The sequence below is a fragment of the Lithobates pipiens genome, unplaced genomic scaffold (assembly GCF_037356315.1).
Source record: "Lithobates pipiens isolate NorthernLeopardFrog02 unplaced genomic scaffold, aLitPip1_a1.2 Scaffold_18, whole genome shotgun sequence".
In the NCBI taxonomy this organism is placed as follows: Eukaryota; Metazoa; Chordata; class Amphibia; order Anura; family Ranidae; genus Lithobates; species Lithobates pipiens.
The window spans coordinates 494082753-494104276 of NW_027507758.1; the positions used below are offsets into that span (position 1 = coordinate 494082753).

The window sequence follows — 21524 nt, forward strand, 5'->3', positions numbered from 1 at the left end:
AGAATTATATGTGTCACAGCCAAGTGCTTCCGGGCACTCTGCTAGCAGTACACCCACGTTCCATTATAGCAGGCAAATGTCCCTGCCCCAACTGCTGGACCGGCGAAAGAAGTTCACTCCCAGCCATCCACATGCCCAGCGGTTGAATGCTAGCTTGGCTAAATTGCTAGCACTTCAACTGCTGCCTTTTCAGTTGGTAGACTCGGCCCCCTTCCGTAAGTTTGTACAATGTGCGGTTCCTCAGTGGCAGGTCCCCAAACGCCACTTTTTCTCACAGAAGGTGATTCCGGCTCTCTACCGGCATGTGGAAGGCAATGTCCTTGCCTCGCTGGACAGGGCGGTCAGCGGTAAGGTGCATATTACCGCTGACTCATGATCCAGCAGGCATGGACAGGGATGTTACCTGTCTTTCACGGCCCATTGGGTCACTCTTCTGGCAGCTGGGAAGGATGCAGGACAAGGTGCAGTAGTGTTGGAGGTTGTTCCGCCACCACGCCTCCAAAATGCTAATATTGGTTGTGACACACCTCTCTCCTCCACCCCCTCCTCTTCTTCTTCCTCCATGGCCTCTTCCAGTGCTCTGTCCTCAGAACCAGCGGTGCTCCATAGGCTTTCCAGGGGCTACGCAAGTACGCAGGCAAAACGATGCCATGCCGTGCTTGCGCTGGTTTGTTTGGGGGACAGGAGCCACACTGGGGCGGATGTTTTGTCAGCTCTGCAGGGGCAGGCCGAGAGGTGGTTGACGCCACGCCAGCTTAAGCCAGGAATGGTGGTTTGCGACAATGGCACCAACCTCCTCTCCGCCCTCCGACAAGGACAACTGACCCATGTGCCCTGTGTAGCTCACGTCCTTAACCTGGTGGTGCAGCGGTTCTTGGGCAGGTACCCCGGCTTACAGGATGTCCTGAAGCAGGCCAGGAAAGTCTGTGTGCATTTCCGCCGATCATTTAATGCCTGTGCTCTCTTCTCACTCCAGTGTGAAACGCGATGCTAACCCCTAGTGTGAACAGCACTCTGAGGGTTATTTACAAAAGGCAAATCCGCTTTGCACTACAAGTGCAAAATGCTGCTTTTTTTAAATCTTCCTTGCATGTCACCCTTGGATCTATAGTGACTGCCCTTCCAAGTGCACTTTCGGTGCAATTCCAAGTGCACTTTCGGTGCAATTCCAAGTGCACTTTCAGTGCAATTTCAAGTGCACTTTGCACTTGTAGTGCAAAGTGGATTTGCCTTTAGTAAATAACCCCCTATGTGCTGTCTAATGTATCTTGTGCATAGGCATTTGAGGGGGCTTTTTAACGCCTCTCAAACGCCTGCACTTAATGACAGTTTTTATATATTTTGGAGGATATTTATTATAGCAAAATTTTTTAATTTATTTTTTATTTTTTCAAAATTGTCGCTCTTTTTTTTGTTTATAGTGCAAAAAATAAAAACTGGAGAGGTGATCAAATACCACCAAAAGAGAGCTCTATTTGTGGGGAAAAAAATGTAAATTTTGTTTGGGAGCCACGTCACACGACCGCATAATTGTCAGTTAAAGAGACGCAGTGCCGAATCGCAAAAAGTAGCCTGGATTTTGGCCAGCCACGTTGTCTGGGGCTCAAGTGGTTAAAGGGTGTGGTTACCAGGGCCGTCTTTAATATTGATTGGACCCTGGGCAAAATTTTTCTTGGGCCCTCCATGCAGGTTTGCTCTCGTTTCGATCAATGGCAATGCTGATTTTTCTATACGACTACCAATATAAAGAGGAGTTTCAAAACTGGTCACCAATGTAATAGAAGCAATTTTCTTACCTTTGCAGAACATGCTGATGATAGGCTTAATGACCACGGCTGTAGGTCGGACTTTTAAGCATTCCCCTTTATCTCCCCAGTGGGCAGCATTCAGAATAGGTGATGGTGGCTAGGACATCAGGGAGGCATGATATACATATGAATACCACCTTTATCTACATATGAATGTTGACACTATGTACATATCAATGCCGGTATTTACATGTAAACACATGGTCTGCAGGTGAGTCATCTATACACAATAATAGGACAGAGCTGGGCAGCATTAGTAACAGAACATCACACTGAAATATCAGGACAAAGCACAGGAATAAAACCTAAAGGGACGAGGGAATTTAAATTTGGATAGTTGGCAAGTATGAGGCAGCTGCTTTGGGCCCCACAACAATGACAGGGCACAGGGCAGCTGTCCCTTTTGCCCTACTTTAAAGACAGCCCTGGTGGTTACATAGGGTCTGAGACGAAAGAGGGATGCAGGGGGAAGGAAAAGAGGGATGGAGGGAGTGAAAGAAAGGGAGAAAAAGAGATGGGGAGAGAGGGAAGGAAAGAGAATGAAGGAAAGAAAAAGGGATGGTGGGACAGCAGGCCCAGATCCTACACCACAATAGCAATATGTGTATGGCAGAAAGTTTAACAATCAGCAGATAAAGATATTCCAAACATCCCCACAGTGTGCCCAATCCTGTGTGTAGGTTAAACCCTTTTGCCTTCTAGAACTCTGCCATCCCTGTCACGTGCCCAGACCCGTGTGTGGATTAACCCTTTGCCTGCTAGAACTCTGCCAGCCTCACTGGGTGGCCAGTCCATGTGCAGATTAACCCCTTTTGTCTGCAAGAATGCTGCCATCAACATTGTGCACCCAGCCCTGTGTGTAGATTAATCTTTTTGCTTGCCAGAACTCTGCCATCCCTATGTGCCTAACCCTGTATTACTTGGTTAACGCCTAGTCTGCCTAAAATTCCTGCTACCTGACTGAGAGCCAACTCCCTGTTGTTTAATAAAAGCATTGTGTGTGCCTACTCTCTGCGTGTGTTCCAACCACACCTTCGTCACAGTATGTCTGTGCAAATTCATCCTCTCTTGCAACATCTGTCCTGTTGCGTCAACATAAAATCCTTTGCTACATCTTTTGTATTGGATGAGGTACACAACATTACTAGAGGTACAGCTGTCTGATCCTGTGATATTGAAGGTCCCATTTGTGTGTGTGTGTGTGTGTGTGTGTGTGTGTGAGACACTTTTGGATAGATTGATTCTGATTGCACAGTTTGCAGCTGTTAGGGCTTACTTAGGTTGGAGTCCATGGCGCAGAGATGTAGGCTCACCCTTGCAAATGGACACGGCCCATGGTAACAAAGAGACACGCTACCTGGGCTGTGAATCTGTGCACAGGGGCTTGACAGGAATTTGCCAAAGGATTGTCCAGGTAAAGCCATAGTCAGGGTTTCCAGAAGTAAGAATAAATGATAAACAAGCCAGGGTCTGAAGCCGGGTCAGTCTTGGAACACTAGAACTCTGCAACAGCAGACAGGCACACAAGAACACTTGGCAAACATGACAAAATGAACTGGCAAAGCCCTCAGAGTGAGACAGGGTTTTATACCCAGCTAATTAGGTAACCTGCCTCAGCTGATCCAGGAGTGACAGGTACAAACAGAGAATTGCTCACAGTACTTTATGCTAAACTAGGCATGATTGGAACGCAGGCTGAATAGAACTGAAGTGTGGCCCAGAGGTAAAGAAACAGAAGCAACAACTGGCAGTCATGAGTTAAATACCACCCAGAGCCACTTGGGGCGTGACCACACCTGGCCGTCTAAAAGACATGGTAGGGACCGTGACAGCAGCATGTTTTATTACAGGATTTGTCTCCATTATTTGTGACTTAATAATCAGAATTGGGGATGAGCTTCGTGTTCGACTCGAACATCGGCTGTTCGCCCGTTCGGCGAATTCCGAACGTTATGGGCCGTTTTCGTGCCAAATTCATGTGGCGCTCACGGACCACAATGCACTGCGTCATCGCAGTGCATTGCTGGCTCATGATTGGCCAAGCATGCACTGTGACCCCGCATGCTTGGCCAATCGCAGTGCCAGCAGCGAGGAGAGCCATGATTGGCCACAGGCAGGATGCCTGTGGCCAATCATAGCTCAGGCTGTGTAGTACACGCCCCACACTATATAAGGCCGCCAGCACGGCGGCCTTGTGTAGTGTGTTGGCGTCTGAAGCAGTTAGTGGGTGTTCTGTGTACCTTCAACACAGTATACACCGATCGTTATCGGACGATTTTCGATCTTGCTCTTCTGTAGTGGTTGTTGTCTGCGTGCCCTGACCGCAGTATACACCACTATATTCACCTCACCTATATAGCTAGTGATCTATCTTTTATAATAGAGCTTGCAGTCAGTAGTGTTAGGAGCTTGTGCGTGCTGTCTGCGTGCTCTGTACCCAGTACACACCGCTATATCCACCTACATAGCTCTTCTCTATTTGAGCCATCTGCAGAAGTTATTGGAAGTTGTGTGTGCCTCCAGCACAGCACAGTATACATCTGTATATACCCCTTTATCTCTGGTGTTCTATAATAAAGGCATCTGCAGGAGTTAGTGGGTGTTGCTTGCCTCCAGCACAATATACACCTGTATCTACCCTTTATTGCTGTTCTCTAATAGAGCCATCTGCAGGGCTTAGTGGGTGTTGTGTGACTCCATTACAGTATACCCCTTTATCTCTGGTGTTCTATAATAAAGGCATCTGCAGGAGTTAGTGGGTGTTGTGTGCCTCCAGCACAATATACACCTGTATCTACCCTTTATTGCTGTTCTCTAATAGAGCCATCTGCAGGGCTTAGTGGGTGTTGTGTGACTCCATTACAGTATACCCCTTTATCTCTGGTGTTCTATAATAAAGGCATCTGCAGGAGTTAGTGGGTGTTGTGTGCCTCCAGCACAATATACACCTGTATCTACCCTTTATTGCTGTTCTCTAATAGAGCCATCTGCAGGGCTTAGTGGGTGTTGTGTGACTCCATTACAGTATACCCCTTTATCTCTGGTGTTCTATAATAAAGGCATCTGCAGGAGTTAGTGGGTGTTGTGTGCCTCCAGCACAATATACACTACCCAACTGCTGTTTTACCCAACTCCCTTCAGGCCATTACCATGTCTGGAAGGCCAGCAAGGAGAGGCAGACAGGCGCGAGCCGATAAAAGAGGGCAAGCAGGCTCTGTGTCTAGAGACAACAGTGCTGGTCGTGGACGCGGTGCATTGTCATCAGCACGTGGCCATGGGACACGCTTGTCCTTCTTTTCGGCAGCTGGACATGTTGAACCGCAACATGCCAATGACTTGGTAGAGTGGATGACTAAGCCCTCTTCATCCTCCTCATCCTCTCTCACCCAGTCTCAGGGTACTAGCAAAGCAGCTGCCAACGCATCGTCTTCCCTTGTCTCAATGTCATCATCAGTGACTCCTTCCCTAGACCCACCACGTCCTCCTGAGGAGTCTCCTGAACTCTTTGAGCACAGTGTTGGGTACATGCTCCAGGAGGATGCCCAGTGTTTTGTAGGCTCTAATGATGACACTCAGCTAGAGGAAGGCAGTAGCATGAATGCAGAGAGAGGGGATGCTCAAGAAGGACAGCAATCTGGCAGTCATGTTCCACAAGCTGCAGCATATTGCCAGGTTTGCTACAGCGATGAAGAGGGAGGGGATGATGAGGGCACTGACTCCACGTGGGTGCCTGGTTGGAGGGAGGAGGAGGAGGCGGCACATGTCCAACAAGGCAGGATGCCCTCCGGGGGCCAGCTTAGGGGCAGCACACCGACTGAATTACACCGCAGAGCTCCGCCTGTGCAGGGCGCTGCCTCTGCGCGTTATTCTAAAAGTTCTTTGGTGTGGGCCTTTTTTGAGACGAGTGCATCAGATCGCACCACTGCTATTTGCAACATATGTCTCAAGCGTATCTCGCGTGGCCAAAACATCAGCTGCTTGGGCACCACATGCTTGACCAGACATATGTTGACCTGCCATGCAGCTCGTTGGCAAGCGTACCTCAAAGACCCACACCAAAGAACAAAGCGGACCTCTCCTTGCTCCTCATCAGCTGGCATCTCCAACCCCACTAGACCTTCAGTCCTCTCTGAAACCTGCTCTGAGAGGAATGAAGGTGTAGAATTATATGTGTCACAGCCAAGTGCTTCCGGGCACTCTGCTAGCAGTACACCCACGTTCCATTATAGCAGGCAAATGTCCCTGCCCCAACTGCTGGACCGGCGAAAGAAGTTCACTCCCAGCCATCCACATGCCCAGCGGTTGAATGCTAGCTTGGCTAAATTGCTAGCACTTCAACTGCTGCCTTTTCAGTTGGTAGACTCGGACCCCTTCCGTAAGTTTGTACAATGTGCGGTTCCTCAGTGGCAGGTCCCCAAACGCCACTTTTTCTCACAGAAGGTGATTCCGGCTCTCTACCGGCATGTGGAAGGCAATGTCCTTGCCTCGCTGGACAGGGCGGTCAGCGGTAAGGTGCATATTACCGCTGACTCATGATCCAGCAGGCATGGACAGGGATGTTACCTGTCTTTCACGGCCCATTGGGTCACTCTTCTGGCAGCTGGGAAGGATGCAGGACAAGGTGCAGTAGTGTTGGAGGTTGTTCCGCCACCACGCCTCCAAAATGCTAATATTGGTTGTGACACACCTCTCTCCTCCACCCCCTCCTCTTCTTCTTCCTCCATGGCCTCTTCCAGTGCTCTGTCCTCAGAACCAGCGGTGCTCCATAGGCTTTCCAGGGGCTACGCAAGTACGCAGGCAAAACGATGCCATGCCGTGCTTGCGCTGGTTTGTTTGGGGGACAGGAGCCACACTGGGGAGGATGTTTTGTCAGCTCTGCAGGGGCAGGCCGAGAGGTGGTTGACGCCACGCCAGCTTAAGCCAGGAATGGTGGTTTGCGACAATGGCACCAACCTCCTCTCCGCCCTCCGACAAGGACAACTGACCCATGTGCCCTGTGTAGCTCACGTCCTTAACCTGGTGGTGCAGCGGTTCTTGGGCAGGTACCCCGGCTTACAGGATGTCCTGAAGCAGGCCAGGAAAGTCTGTGTGCATTTCCGCCAATCATTTAATGCCTGTGCTCTCTTCTCACTCCAGTGTGAAACGCGATGCTAACCCCTAGTGTGAACAGCACTCTGGGGGTTATTTACAAAAGGCAAATCCGCTTTGCACTACAAGTGCAAAATGCTGCTTTTTTTAAATCTTCCTTGCATGTCACCCTTGGATCTATAGTGACTGCCCTTCCAAGTGCAATTCCAAGTGCACTTTCAGTGCAATTTCAAGTGCACTTTGCACTTGTAGTGCAAAGTGGATTTGCCTTTAGTAAATAACCCCCTATGTGCTGTCTAATGTATCTTGTGCATAGGCATTTGAGGGGGCTTTTTAACGCCTCTCAAACGCCTGCACTTAATGACAGTTTTTATATATTTTGGAGGATATTTATTATAGCAAAATTTTTTAATTTATTTTTTATTTTTTCAAAATTGTCGCTCTTTTTTTTGTTTATAGTGCAAAAAATAAAAACTGGAGAGGTGATCAAATACCACCAAAAGAGAGCTCTATTTGTGGGGAAAAAAATGTAAATTTTGTTTGGGAGCCACGTCACACGACCGCATAATTGTCAGTTAAAGAGACGCAGTGCCGAATCGCAAAAAGTAGCCTGGATTTTGGCCAGCCACGTTGTCTGGGGCTCAAGTGGTTAAAGGGTGTGGTTACCAGGGCCGTCTTTAATATTGATTGGACCCTGGGCAAAATTTTTCTTGGGCCGTCCATGCAGGTTTGCTCTCGTTTCGATCAATGGCAATGCTGATTTTTCTTACCGACTACCAATATAAAGAGGAGTTTCAAAACTGGTCACCAATGTAATAGAAGCAATTTTCTTACCTTTGCAGAACATGCTGATGATAGGCTTAATGACCACGGCTGTAGGTCGGACTTTTAAGCATTCCCCTTTATCTCCCCAGTGGGCAGCATTCAGAATAGGTGATGGTGGCTAGGACATCAGGGAGGCATGATATACATATGAATACCACCTTTATCTACATATGAATGTTGACACTATGTACATATCAATGCCGGTATTTACATGTAAACACATGGTCTGCAGGTGAGTCATCTATACACAATAATAGGACAGAGCTGGGCAGCATTAGTAACAGAACATCACACTGAAATATCAGGACAAAGCACAGGAATAAAACCTAAAGGGACGAGGGAATTTAAATTTGGATAGTTGGCAAGTATGAGGCAGCTGCTTTGGGCCCCACAACAATGACAGGGCACAGGGCAGCTGTCCCTTTTGCCCTACTTTAAAGACAGCCCTGGTGGTTACATAGGGTCTGAGACGAAAGAGGGATGCAGGGGGAAGGAAAAGAGGGATGGAGGGAGTGAAAGAAAGGGAGAAAAAGAGATGGGGAGAGAGGGAAGGAAAGAGAATGAAGGAAAGAAAAAGGGATGGTGGGACAGCAGGCCCAGATCCTACACCACAATAGCAATATGTGTATGGCAGAAAGTTTAACAATCAGCAGATAAAGATATTCCAAACATCCCCACAGTGTGCCCAATCCTGTGTGTAGGTTAAACCCTTTTGCCTTCTAGAACTCTGCCATCCCTGTCACGTGCCCAGACCCGTGTGTGGATTAACCCTTTGCCTGCTAGAACTCTGCCAGCCTCACTGGGTGGCCAGTCCATGTGCAGATTAACCCCTTTTGTCTGCAAGAATGCTGCCATCAACATTGTGCACCCAGCCCTGTGTGTAGATTAATCTTTTTGCTTGCCAGAACTCTGCCATCCCTATGTGCCTAACCCTGTATTACTTGGTTAACGCCTAGTCTGCCTAAAATTCCTGCTACCTGACTGAGAGCCAACTCCCTGTTGTTTAATAAAAGCATTGTGTGTGCCTACTCTCTGCGTGTGTTCCAACCACACCTTCGTCACAGTATGTCTGTGCAAATTCATCCTCTCTTGCAACATCTGTCCTGTTGCGTCAACATAAAATCCTTTGCTACATCTTTTGTATTGGATGAGGTACACAACATTACTAGAGGTACAGCTGTCTGATCCTGTGATATTGAAGGTCCCATTTGTGTGTGTGTGTGTGTGTGTGTGTGTGTGTGTGTGTGTGAGACACTTTTGGATAGATTGATTCTGATTGCACAGTTTGCAGCTGTTAGGGCTTACTTAGGTTGGAGTCCATGGCGCAGAGATGTAGGCTCACCCTTGCAAATGGACACGGCCCATGGTAACAAAGAGACACGCTACCTGGGCTGTGAATCTGTGCACAGGGGCTTGACAGGAATTTGCCAAAGGATTGTCCAGGTAAAGCCATAGTCAGGGTTTCCAGAAGTAAGAATAAATGATAAACAAGCCAGGGTCTGAAGCCGGGTCAGTCTTGGAACACTAGAACTCTGCAACAGCAGACAGGCACACAAGAACACTTGGCAAACATGACAAAATGAACTGGCAAAGCCCTCAGAGTGAGACAGGGTTTTATACCCAGCTAATTAGGTAACCTGCCTCAGCTGATCCAGGAGTGACAGGTACAAACAGAGAATTGCTCACAGTACTTTATGCTAAACTAGGCATGATTGGAACGCAGGCTGAATAGAACTGAAGTGTGGCCCAGAGGTAAAGAAACAGAAGCAACAACTGGCAGTCATGAGTTAAATACCACCCAGAGCCACTTGGGGCGTGACCACACCTGGCCGTCTAAAAGACATGGTAGGGACCGTGACAGCAGCATGTTTTATTACAGGATTTGTCTCCATTATTTGTGACTTAATAATCAGAATTGGGGATGAGCTTCGTGTTCGACTCGAACATCGGCTGTTCGCCCGTTCGGCGAATTCCGAACGTTATGGGCCGTTTTCGTGCCAAATTCATGTGGCGCTCACGGACCACAATGCACTGCGTCATCGCAGTGCATTGCTGGCTCATGATTGGCCAAGCATGCACTGTGACCCCGCATGCTTGGCCAATCGCAGTGCCAGCAGCGAGGAGAGCCATGATTGGCCACAGGCAGGATGCCTGTGGCCAATCATAGCTCAGGCTGTGTAGTACACGCCCCACACTATATAAGGCCGCCAGCACGGCGGCCTTGTGTAGTGTGTTGGCGTCTGAAGCAGTTAGTGGGTGTTCTGTGTACCTTCAACACAGTATACACCGATCGTTATCGGACGATTTTCGATCTTGCTCTTCTGTAGTGGTTGTTGTCTGCGTGCCCTGACCGCAGTATACACCACTATATTCACCTCACCTATATAGCTAGTGATCTATCTTTTATAATAGAGCTTGCAGTCAGTAGTGTTAGGAGCTTGTGCGTGCTGTCTGCGTGCTCTGTACCCAGTACACACCGCTATATCCACCTACATAGCTCTTCTCTATTTGAGCCATCTGCAGAAGTTATTGGAAGTTGTGTGTGCCTCCAGCACAGCACAGTATACATCTGTATATACCCCTTTATCTCTGGTGTTCTATAATAAAGGCATCTGCAGGAGTTAGTGGGTGTTGCTTGCCTCCAGCACAATATACACCTGTATCTACCCTTTATTGCTGTTCTCTAATAGAGCCATCTGCAGGGCTTAGTGGGTGTTGTGTGACTCCATTACAGTATACCCCTTTATCTCTGGTGTTCTATAATAAAGGCATCTGCAGGAGTTAGTGGGTGTTGTGTGCCTCCAGCACAATATACACCTGTATCTACCCTTTATTGCTGTTCTCTAATAGAGCCATCTGCAGGGCTTAGTGGGTGTTGTGTGACTCCATTACAGTATACCCCTTTATCTCTGGTGTTCTATAATAAAGGCATCTGCAGGAGTTAGTGGGTGTTGTGTGCCTCCAGCACAATATACACCTGTATCTACCCTTTATTGCTGTTCTCTAATAGAGCCATCTGCAGGGCTTAGTGGGTGTTGTGTGACTCCATTACAGTATACCCCTTTATCTCTGGTGTTCTATAATAAAGGCATCTGCAGGAGTTAGTGGGTGTTGTGTGCCTCCAGCACAATATACACTACCCAACTGCTGTTTTACCCAACTCCCTTCAGGCCATTACCATGTCTGGAAGGCCAGCAAGGAGAGGCAGACAGGCGCGAGCCGATAAAAGAGGGCAAGCAGGCTCTGTGTCTAGAGACAACAGTGCTGGTCGTGGACGCGGTGCATTGTCATCAGCACGTGGCCATGGGACACGCTTGTCCTTCTTTTCGGCAGCTGGACATGTTGAACCGCAACATGCCAATGACTTGGTAGAGTGGATGACTAAGCCCTCTTCATCCTCCTCATCCTCTCTCACCCAGTCTCAGGGTACTAGCAAAGCAGCTGCCAACGCATCGTCTTCCCTTGTCTCAATGTCATCATCAGTGACTCCTTCCCTAGACCCACCACGTCCTCCTGAGGAGTCTCCTGAACTCTTTGAGCACAGTGTTGGGTACATGCTCCAGGAGGATGCCCAGTGTTTTGTAGGCTCTAATGATGACACTCAGCTAGAGGAAGGCAGTAGCATGAATGCAGAGAGAGGGGATGCTCAAGAAGGACAGCAATCTGGCAGTCATGTTCCACAAGCTGCAGCATATTGCCAGGTTTGCTACAGCGATGAAGAGGGAGGGGATGATGAGGGCACTGACTCCACGTGGGTGCCTGGTTGGAGGGAGGAGGAGGAGGCGGCACATGTCCAACAAGGCAGGATGCCCTCCGGGGGCCAGCTTAGGGGCAGCACACCGACTGAATTACACCGCAGAGCTCCGCCTGTGCAGGGCGCTGCCTCTGCGCGTTATTCTAAAAGTTCTTTGGTGTGGGCCTTTTTTGAGACGAGTGCATCAGATCGCACCACTGCTATTTGCAACATATGTCTCAAGCGTATCTCGCGTGGCCAAAACATCAGCTGCTTGGGCACCACATGCTTGACCAGACATATGTTGACCTGCCATGCAGCTCGTTGGCAAGCGTACCTCAAAGACCCACACCAAAGAACAAAGCGGACCTCTCCTTGCTCCTCATCAGCTGGCATCTCCAACCCCACTAGACCTTCAGTCCTCTCTGAAACCTGCTCTGAGAGGAATGAAGGTGTAGAATTATATGTGTCACAGCCAAGTGCTTCCGGGCACTCTGCTAGCAGTACACCCACGTTCCATTATAGCAGGCAAATGTCCCTGCCCCAACTGCTGGACCGGCGAAAGAAGTTCACTCCCAGCCATCCACATGCCCAGCGGTTGAATGCTAGCTTGGCTAAATTGCTAGCACTTCAACTGCTGCCTTTTCAGTTGGTAGACTCGGACCCCTTCCGTAAGTTTGTACAATGTGCGGTTCCTCAGTGGCAGGTCCCCAAACGCCACTTTTTCTCACAGAAGGTGATTCCGGCTCTCTACCGGCATGTGGAAGGCAATGTCCTTGCCTCGCTGGACAGGGCGGTCAGCGGTAAGGTGCATATTACCGCTGACTCATGATCCAGCAGGCATGGACAGGGATGTTACCTGTCTTTCACGGCCCATTGGGTCACTCTTCTGGCAGCTGGGAAGGATGCAGGACAAGGTGCAGTAGTGTTGGAGGTTGTTCCGCCACCACGCCTCCAAAATGCTAATATTGGTTGTGACACACCTCTCTCCTCCACCCCCTCCTCTTCTTCTTCCTCCATGGCCTCTTCCAGTGCTCTGTCCTCAGAACCAGCGGTGCTCCATAGGCTTTCCAGGGGCTACGCAAGTACGCAGGCAAAACGATGCCATGCCGTGCTTGCGCTGGTTTGTTTGGGGGACAGGAGCCACACTGGGGAGGATGTTTTGTCAGCTCTGCAGGGGCAGGCCGAGAGGTGGTTGACGCCACGCCAGCTTAAGCCAGGAATGGTGGTTTGCGACAATGGCACCAACCTCCTCTCCGCCCTCCGACAAGGACAACTGACCCATGTGCCCTGTGTAGCTCACGTCCTTAACCTGGTGGTGCAGCGGTTCTTGGGCAGGTACCCCGGCTTACAGGATGTCCTGAAGCAGGCCAGGAAAGTCTGTGTGCATTTCCGCCAATCATTTAATGCCTGTGCTCTCTTCTCACTCCAGTGTGAAACGCGATGCTAACCCCTAGTGTGAACAGCACTCTGGGGGTTATTTACAAAAGGCAAATCCGCTTTGCACTACAAGTGCAAAATGCTGCTTTTTTTAAATCTTCCTTGCATGTCACCCTTGGATCTATAGTGACTGCCCTTCCAAGTGCAATTCCAAGTGCACTTTCAGTGCAATTTCAAGTGCACTTTGCACTTGTAGTGCAAAGTGGATTTGCCTTTAGTAAATAACCCCCTATGTGCTGTCTAATGTATCTTGTGCATAGGCATTTGAGGGGGCTTTTTAACGCCTCTCAAACGCCTGCACTTAATGACAGTTTTTATATATTTTGGAGGATATTTATTATAGCAAAATTTTTTAATTTATTTTTTTTTTTTTCAAAATTGTCGCTCTTTTTTTTTGTTTATAGTGCAAAAAATAAAAACTGGAGAGGTGATCAAATACCACCAAAAGAGAGCTCTATTTGTGGGGAAAAAAATGTAAATTTTGTTTGGGAGCCACGTCACACGACCGCATAATTGTCAGTTAAAGAGACGCAGTGCCGAATCGCAAAAAGTAGCCTGGATTTTGGCCAGCCAAGTTGTCTGGGGCTCAAGTGGTTAAAGGGTGTGGTTACCAGGGCCGTCTTTAATATTGATTGGACCCTGGGCAAAAATTTTCTTGGGCCCTCCATGCAGGTTTGCTCTCGTTTCGATCAATGGCAATGCTGATTTTTTTTACCGACTACCAATATAAAGAGGAGTTTCAAAACTGGTCACCAATGTAATAGAAGCAATTTTCTTACCTTTGCAGAACATGCTGATGATAGGCTTAATGACCACGGCTGTAGGTCGGACTTTTAAGCATTCCCCTTTATCTCCCCAGTGGGCAGCATCCAGAATAGGTGATGGTGGCTAGGACATCAGGGAGGCATGATATACATATGAATACCACCTTTATCTACATATGAATGTTGACACTATGTACATATCAATGCCGGTATTTACATGTAAACACATGGTCTGCAAGTGAGTCATCTATACACAATAATAGGACAGAGCTGGGCAGCATTAGTAACAGAACATCACACTGAAATATCAGGACAAAGCACAGGAATAAAACCTAAAGGGACGAGGGAATTTAAATTTGGATAGTTGGCAAGTATGAGGCAGCTGCTTTGGGCCCCACAACAATGACAGGGCACAGGGCAGCTGTCCCTTTTGCCCTACTTTAAAGACAGCCCTGGTGGTTACATAGGGTCTGAGACGAAAGAGGGATGCAGGGGGAAGGAAAAGAGGGATGGAGGGAGTGAAAGAAAGGGAGAAAAAGAGATGGGGAGAGAGGGAAGGAAAGAGAATGAAGGAAAGAAAAAGGGATGGTGGGACAGCAGGCCCAGATCCTACACCACAATAGCAATATGTGTATGGCAGAAAGTTTAACAATCAGCAGATAAAGATATTCCAAACATCCCCACAGTGTGCCCAATCCTGTGTGTAGGTTAAACCCTTTTGCCTTCTAGAACTCTGCCATCCCTGTCACGTGCCCAGACCCGTGTGTGGATTAACCCTTTGCCTGCTAGAACTCTGCCAGCCTCACTGGGTGGCCAGTCCATGTGCAGATTAACCCCTTTTGTCTGCAAGAATGCTGCCATCAACATTGTGCACCCAGCCCTGTGTGTAGATTAATCTTTTTGCTTGCCAGAACTCTGCCATCCCTATGTGCCTAACCCTGTATTACTTGGTTAACGCCTAGTCTGCCTAAAATTCCTGCTACCTGACTGAGAGCCAACTCCCTGTTGTTTAATAAAAGCATTGTGTGTGCCTACTCTCTGCGTGTGTTCCAACCACACCTTCGTCACAGTATGTCTGTGCAAATTCATCCTCTCTTGCAACATCTGTCCTGTTGCGTCAACATAAAATCCTTTGCTACATCTTTTGTATTGGATGAGGTACACAACATTACTAGAGGTACAGCTGTCTGATCCTGTGATATTGAAGGTCCCATTTGTGTGTGTGTGTGTGTGTGTGTGTGTGTGTGTGTGTGTGTGTGTGTGTGTGTGTGTGACACTTTTGGATAGATTGATTCTGATTGCACAGTTTGCAGCTGTTAGGGCTTACTTAGGTTGGAGTCCATGGCGCAGAGATGTAGGCTCACCCTTGCAAATGGACACGGCCCATGGTAACAAAGAGACACGCTACCTGGGCTGTGAATCTGTGCACAGGGGCTTGACAGGAATTTGCCAAAGGATTGTCCAGGTAAAGCCATAGTCAGGGTTTCCAGAAGTAAGAATAAATGATAAACAAGCCAGGGTCTGAAGCCGGGTCAGTCTTGGAACACTAGAACTCTGCAACAGCAGACAGGCACACAAGAACACTTGGCAAACATGACAAAATGAACTGGCAAAGCCCTCAGAGTGAGACAGGGTTTTATACCCAGCTAATTAGGTAACCTGCCTCAGCTGATCCAGGAGTGACAGGTACAAACAGAGAATTGCTCACAGTACTTTATGCTAAACTAGGCATGATTGGAACGCAGGCTGAATAGAACTGAAGTGTGGCCCAGAGGTAAAGAAACAGAAGCAACAACTGGCAGTCATGAGTTAAATACCACCCAGAGCCACTTGGGGCGTGACCACACCTGGCCGTCTAAAAGACATGGTAGGGACCGTGACAGCAGCATGTTTTATTACAGGATTTGTCTCCATTATTTGTGACTTAATAATCAGAATTGGGGATGAGCTTCGTGTTCGACTCGAACATCGGCTGTTCGCCCGTTCGGCGAATTCCGAACGTTATGGGCCGTTTTCGTGCCAAATTCATGTGGTGCTCACGGACCACAATGCACTGCGTCATCGCAGTGCATTGCTGGCTCATGATTGGCCAAGCATGCACTGTGACCCCGCATGCTTGGCCAATCACAGTGCCAGCAGCGAGGAGAGCCATGATTGGCCACAGGCAGGATGCCTGTGGCCAATCATAGCTCAGGCTGTGTAGTACACGCCCCACACTATATAAGGCCGCCAGCACGGCGGCCTTGTGTAGTGTGTTGGCGTCTGAAGCAGTTAGTGGGTGTTCTGTGTACCTTCAACACAGTATACACCGATCGTTATCGGACGATTTTCGATCTTGCTCTTCTGTAGTGGTTGTTGTCTGCGTGCCCTGACCGCAGTATACACCACTATATTCACCTCCCCTATATAGCTAGTGATCTATCTTTTATAATAGAGCTTGCAGTCAGTAGTGTTAGGAGCTTGTGCGTGCTGTCTGCGTGCTCTGTACCCAGTACACACCGCTATATCCACCTACATAGCTCTTCTCTATTTGAGCCATCTGCCATCTGCAGAAGTTATTGGAAGTTGTGTGTGCCTCCAGCACAGCACAGTATACATCTGTATATACCCCTTTATCTCTGGTGTTCTATAATAAAGGCATCTGCAGGAGTTAGTGGGTGTTGTGTGCCTCCAGCACAATATACACCTGTATCTACCCTTTATTGCTGTTCTCTAATAGAGCCATCTGCAGGGCTTAGTGGGTGTTGTGTGACTCCATTACAGTATACCCCTTTATCTCTGGTGTTCTATAATAAAGGCATCTGCAGGAGTTAGTGGGTGTTGTGTGCCTCCAGCACAATATACACCTGTATCTACCCTTTATTGCTGTTCTCTAATAGAGCCATCTGCAGGGCTTAGTGGGTGTTGTGTGACTCCATTACAGTATACCCCTTTATCTCTGGTGTTCTATAATAAAGGCATCTGCAGGAGTTAGTGGGTGTTGTGTGCCTCCAGCACAATATACACTACCCAACTGCTGTTTTACCCAACTCCCTTCAGGCCATTACCATGTCTGGAAGGCCAGCAAGGAGAGGCAGACAGGCGCGAGCCGATAAAAGAGGGCAAGCAGGCTCTGTGTCTAGAGACAACAGTGCTGGTCGTGGACGCGGTGCATTGTCATCAGCACGTGGCCATGGGACACGCTTGTCCTTCTTTTCGGCAGCTGGACATGTTGAACCGCAACATGCCAATGACTTGGTAGAGTGGATGACTAAGCCCTCTTCATCCTCCTCATCCTCTCTCACCCAGTCTCAGGGTACTAGCAAAGCAGCTGCCAACGCATCGTCTTCCCTTGTCTCAATGTCATCATCAGTGACTCCTTCCCTAGACCCACCACGTCCTCCTGAGGAGTCTCCTGAACTCTTTGAGCACAGTGTTGGGTACATGCTCCAGGAGGATGCCCAGTGTTTTGTAGGCTCTAATGATGACACTCAGCTAGAGGAAGGCAGTAGCATGAATGCAGAGAGAGGGGATGCTCAAGAAGGACAGCAATCTGGCAGTCATGTTCCACAAGCTGCAGCATATTGCCAGGTTTGCTACAGCGATGAAGAGGGAGGGGATGATGAGGGCACTGACTCCACGTGGGTGCCTGGTTGGAGGGAGGAGGAGGAGGCGGCACATGTCCAACAAGGCAGGATGCCCTCCGGGGGCCAGCTTAGGGGCAGCACACCGACTGAATTACACCGCAGAGCTCCGCCTGTGCAGGGCGCTGCCTCTGCGCGTTATTCTAAAAGTTCTTTGGTGTGGGCCTTTTTTGAGACGAGTGCATCAGATCGCACCACTGCTATTTGCAACATATGTCTCAAGCGTATCTCGCGTGGCCAAAACATCAGCTGCTTGGGCACCACATGCTTGACCAGACATATGTTGACCTGCCATGCAGCTCGTTGGCAAGCGTACCTCAAAGACCCACACCAAAGAACAAAGCGGACCTCTCCTTGCTCCTCATCAGCTGGCATCTCCAACCCCACTAGACCTTCAGTCCTCTCTGAAACCTGCTCTGAGAGGAATGAAGGTGTAGAATTATATGTGTCACAGCCAAGTGCTTCCGGGCACTCTGCTAGCAGTACACCCACGTTCCATTATAGCAGGCAAATGTCCCTGCCCCAACTGCTGGACCGGCGAAAGAAGTTCACTCCCAGCCATCCACATGCCCAGCGGTTGAATGCTAGCTTGGCTAAATTGCTAGCACTTCAACTGCTGCCTTTTCAGTTGGTAGACTCGGACCCCTTCCGTAAGTTTGTACAATGTGCGGTTCCTCAGTGGCAGGTCCCCAAACGCCACTTTTTCTCACAGAAGGTGATTCCGGCTCTCTACCGGCATGTGGAAGGCAATGTCCTTGCCTCGCTGGACAGGGCGGTCAGCGGTAAGGTGCATATTACCGCTGACTCATGATCCAGCAGGCATGGACAGGGATGTTACCTGTCTTTCACGGCCCATTGGGTCACTCTTCTGGCAGCTGGGAAGGATGCAGGACAAGGTGCAGTAGTGTTGGAGGTTGTTCCGCCACCACGCCTCCAAAATGCTAATATTGGTTGTGACACACCTCTCTCCTCCACCCCCTCCTCTTCTTCTTCCTCCATGGCCTCTTCCAGTGCTCTGTCCTCAGAACCAGCGGTGCTCCATAGGCTTTCCAGGGGCTACGCAAGTACGCAGGCAAAACGATGCCATGCCGTGCTTGCGCTGGTTTGTTTGGGGGACAGGAGCCACACTGGGGCGGATGTTTTGTCAGCTCTGCAGGGGCAGGCCGAGAGGTGGTTGACGCCACGCCAGCTTAAGCCAGGAATGGTGGTTTGCGACAATGGCACCAACCTCCTCTCCGCCCTCCGACAAGGACAACTGACCCATGTGCCCTGTGTAGCTCACGTCCTTAACCTGGTGGTGCAGCGGTTCTTGGGCAGGTACCCCGGCTTACAGGATGTCCTGAAGCAGGCCAGGAAAGTCTGTGTGCATTTCCGCCAATCATTTAATGCCTGTGCTCTCTTCTCACTCCAGTGTGAAACGCGATGCTAACCCCTAGTGTGAACAGCACTCTGGGGGTTATTTACAAAAGGCAAATCCGCTTTGCACTACAAGTGCAAAATGCTGCTTTTTTTAAATCTTCCTTGCATGTCACCCTTGGATCTATAGTGACTGCCCTTCCAAGTGCAATTCCAAGTGCACTTTCAGTGCAATTTCAAGTGCACTTTGCACTTGTAGTGCAAAGTGGATTTGCCTTTAGTAAATAACCCCCTATGTGCTGTCTAATGTATCTTGTGCATAGGCATTTGAGGGGGCTTTTTAACGCCTCTCAAACGCCTGCACTTAATGACAGTTTTTATATATTTTGGAGGATATTTATTATAGCAAAATTTTTTAATTTATTTTTTTTTTTTCAAAATTGTCGCTCTTTTTTTTTGTTTATAGTGCAAAAAATAAAAACTGGAGAGGTGATCAAATACCACCAAAAGAGAGCTCTATTTGTGGGGAAAAAAATGTAAATTTTGTTTGGGAGCCACGTCACACGACCGCATAATTGTCAGTTAAAGAGACGCAGTGCCGAATCGCAAAAAGTAGCCTGGATTTTGGCCAGCCAAGTTGTCTGGGGCTCAAGTGGTTAAAGGGTGTGGTTACCAGGGCCGTCTTTAATATTGATTGGACCCTGGGCAAAAATTTTCTTGGGCCGTCCATGCAGGTTTGCTCTCGTTTCGATCAATGGCAATGCTGATTTTTCTTACCGACTACCAATATAAAGAGGAGTTTCAAAACTGGTCACCAATGTAATAGAAGCAATTTTCTTACCTTTGCAGAACATGCTGATGATAGGCTTAATGACCACGGCTGTAGGTCGGACTTTTAAGCATTCCCCTTTATCTCCCCAGTGGGCAGCATTCAGAATAGGTGATGGTGGCTAGGACATCAGGGAGGCATGATATACATATGAATACCACCTTTATCTACATATGAATGTTGACACTATGTACATATCAATGCCGGTATTTACATGTAAACACATGGTCTGCAGGTGAGTCATCTATACACAATAATAGGACAGAGCTGGGCAGCATTAGTAACAGAACATCACACTGAAATATCAGGACAAAGCACAGGAATAAAACCTAAAGGGACGAGGGAATTTAAATTTGGATAGTTGGCAAGTATGAGGCAGCTGCTTTGGGCCCCACAACAATGACAGGGCACAGGGCAGCTGTCCCTTTTGCCCTACTTTAAAGACAGCCCTGGTGGTTACATAGGGTCTGAGACGAAAGAGGGATGCAGGGGGAAGGAAAAGAGGGATGGAGGGAGTGAAAGAAAGGGAGAAAAAGAGATGGGGAGAGAGGGAAGGAAAGAGAATGAAGGAAAGAAAAAGGGATGGTGGGACAGCAGGCCCAGATCCTACACCACAATAGCAATATGTGTATGGCAGAAAGTTTAACAATCAGCAGATAAAGATATTCCAAACATCCCCACAGTGTGCCCAATCCTGTGTGTAGGTTAAACCCTTTTGCCTTCTAGAACTCTGCCATCCCTGTCACGTGCCCAGACCCGTGTGTGGATTAACCCTTTGCCTACTAGAACTCTGCCAGCCTCACTGGGTGGCCAGTCCATGTGCAGATTAACCCCTTTTGTCTGCAAGAATGCTGCCATCAACATTGTGCACCCAGCCCTGTGTGTAGATTAATCTTTTTGCTTGCCAGAACTCTGCCATCCCTATGTGCCTAACCCTGTATTACTTGGTTAACGCCTAGTCTGCCTAAAATTCCTGCTACCTGACTGAGAGCCAACTCCCTGTTGTTTAATAAAAGCATTGTGTGTGCCTACTCTCTGCGTGTGTTCCAACCACACCTTCGTCACAGTATGTCTGTGCAAATTCATCCTCTCTTGCAACATCTGTCCTGTTGCGTCAACATAAGATCCTTTGCTACATCTTTTGTATTGGATGAGGTACACAACATTACTAGAGGTACAGCTGTCTGATCCTGTGATATTGAAGGTCCCATTTGTGTGTGTGTGTGTGTGTGTGTGTGACACTTTTGGATAGATTGGTTCTGATTGCACAGTTTGCAGCTGTTAGGGCTTACTTAGGTTGGAGTCCATGGCGCAGAGATGTAGGCTCACCCTTGCAAATGGACACGGCCCATGGTAACAAAGAGACACGCTACCTGGGCTGTGAATCTGTGCACAGGGGCTTGACAGGAATTTGCCAAAGGATTGTCCAGGGAGCCCCGGAATGACACGTACTGAAGGGGAGGGGTAATGGAGGGGCGGGCATGACCGGGTGCCTAGAGACACCAAGACAGAGGATAGGTGGAGGAAGAGAAACACGCAAGGGGGAGGAGCCATATAAAAGGGGGGCGGAGCCGGAACGGGACCAGTCTCGAGGGGAAGACATCAGAGGAGGCAGCTTTCCAGCGCTGCTCCTCTCTGGGCAAAATGGCGGCGATCGAGCACGTGTTGGAGCGGCTGCGGGCTCAAGCGGAGGTGCGGGGTTCGGAGTGGCTAACAGAGCAGGTGGAGCGCTGGATGGGTGAGACGGAGGCAGGCACGAGTAGCGGGGAGTCGGTGCTGCGGGCCCGGAGGTCTCGGCCTCCGGCGCGCTTTTCGCCGGGACCCGCCCCTCGGCCACCTCGTGATCGGCGGAGCCCGGGGGCGGACAGGTCGGTCCCCCCCGCAAAACGGAGACAGCAGGACGATCGGGGCCTGGGGCGGTCTGCACGCCGCCGGCCTACCCCGGGGGGCGGGGCCACGGGCCAAGATGGCGCCGGCTCCCCGCCGTCCAGCCCGGCGACCGTTCGCGTGGGGGACCCCTGTGGGGGGCCCTGCACGAGCAGGGGGACAGCCAGCGGT

General features: G+C 49.2%; 1 protein-coding gene across 3 annotated transcripts in view; it reads left to right on the forward strand.

The window, feature by feature from the left end:
* The window catches only part of LOC143988780 (alpha-1,4-N-acetylglucosaminyltransferase-like), a 337591-nt gene that overhangs the window by 223227 nt on the left and 92840 nt on the right, over positions 1 to 21524 (forward strand). The gene's annotated exons all lie outside the window — the stretch shown is intronic.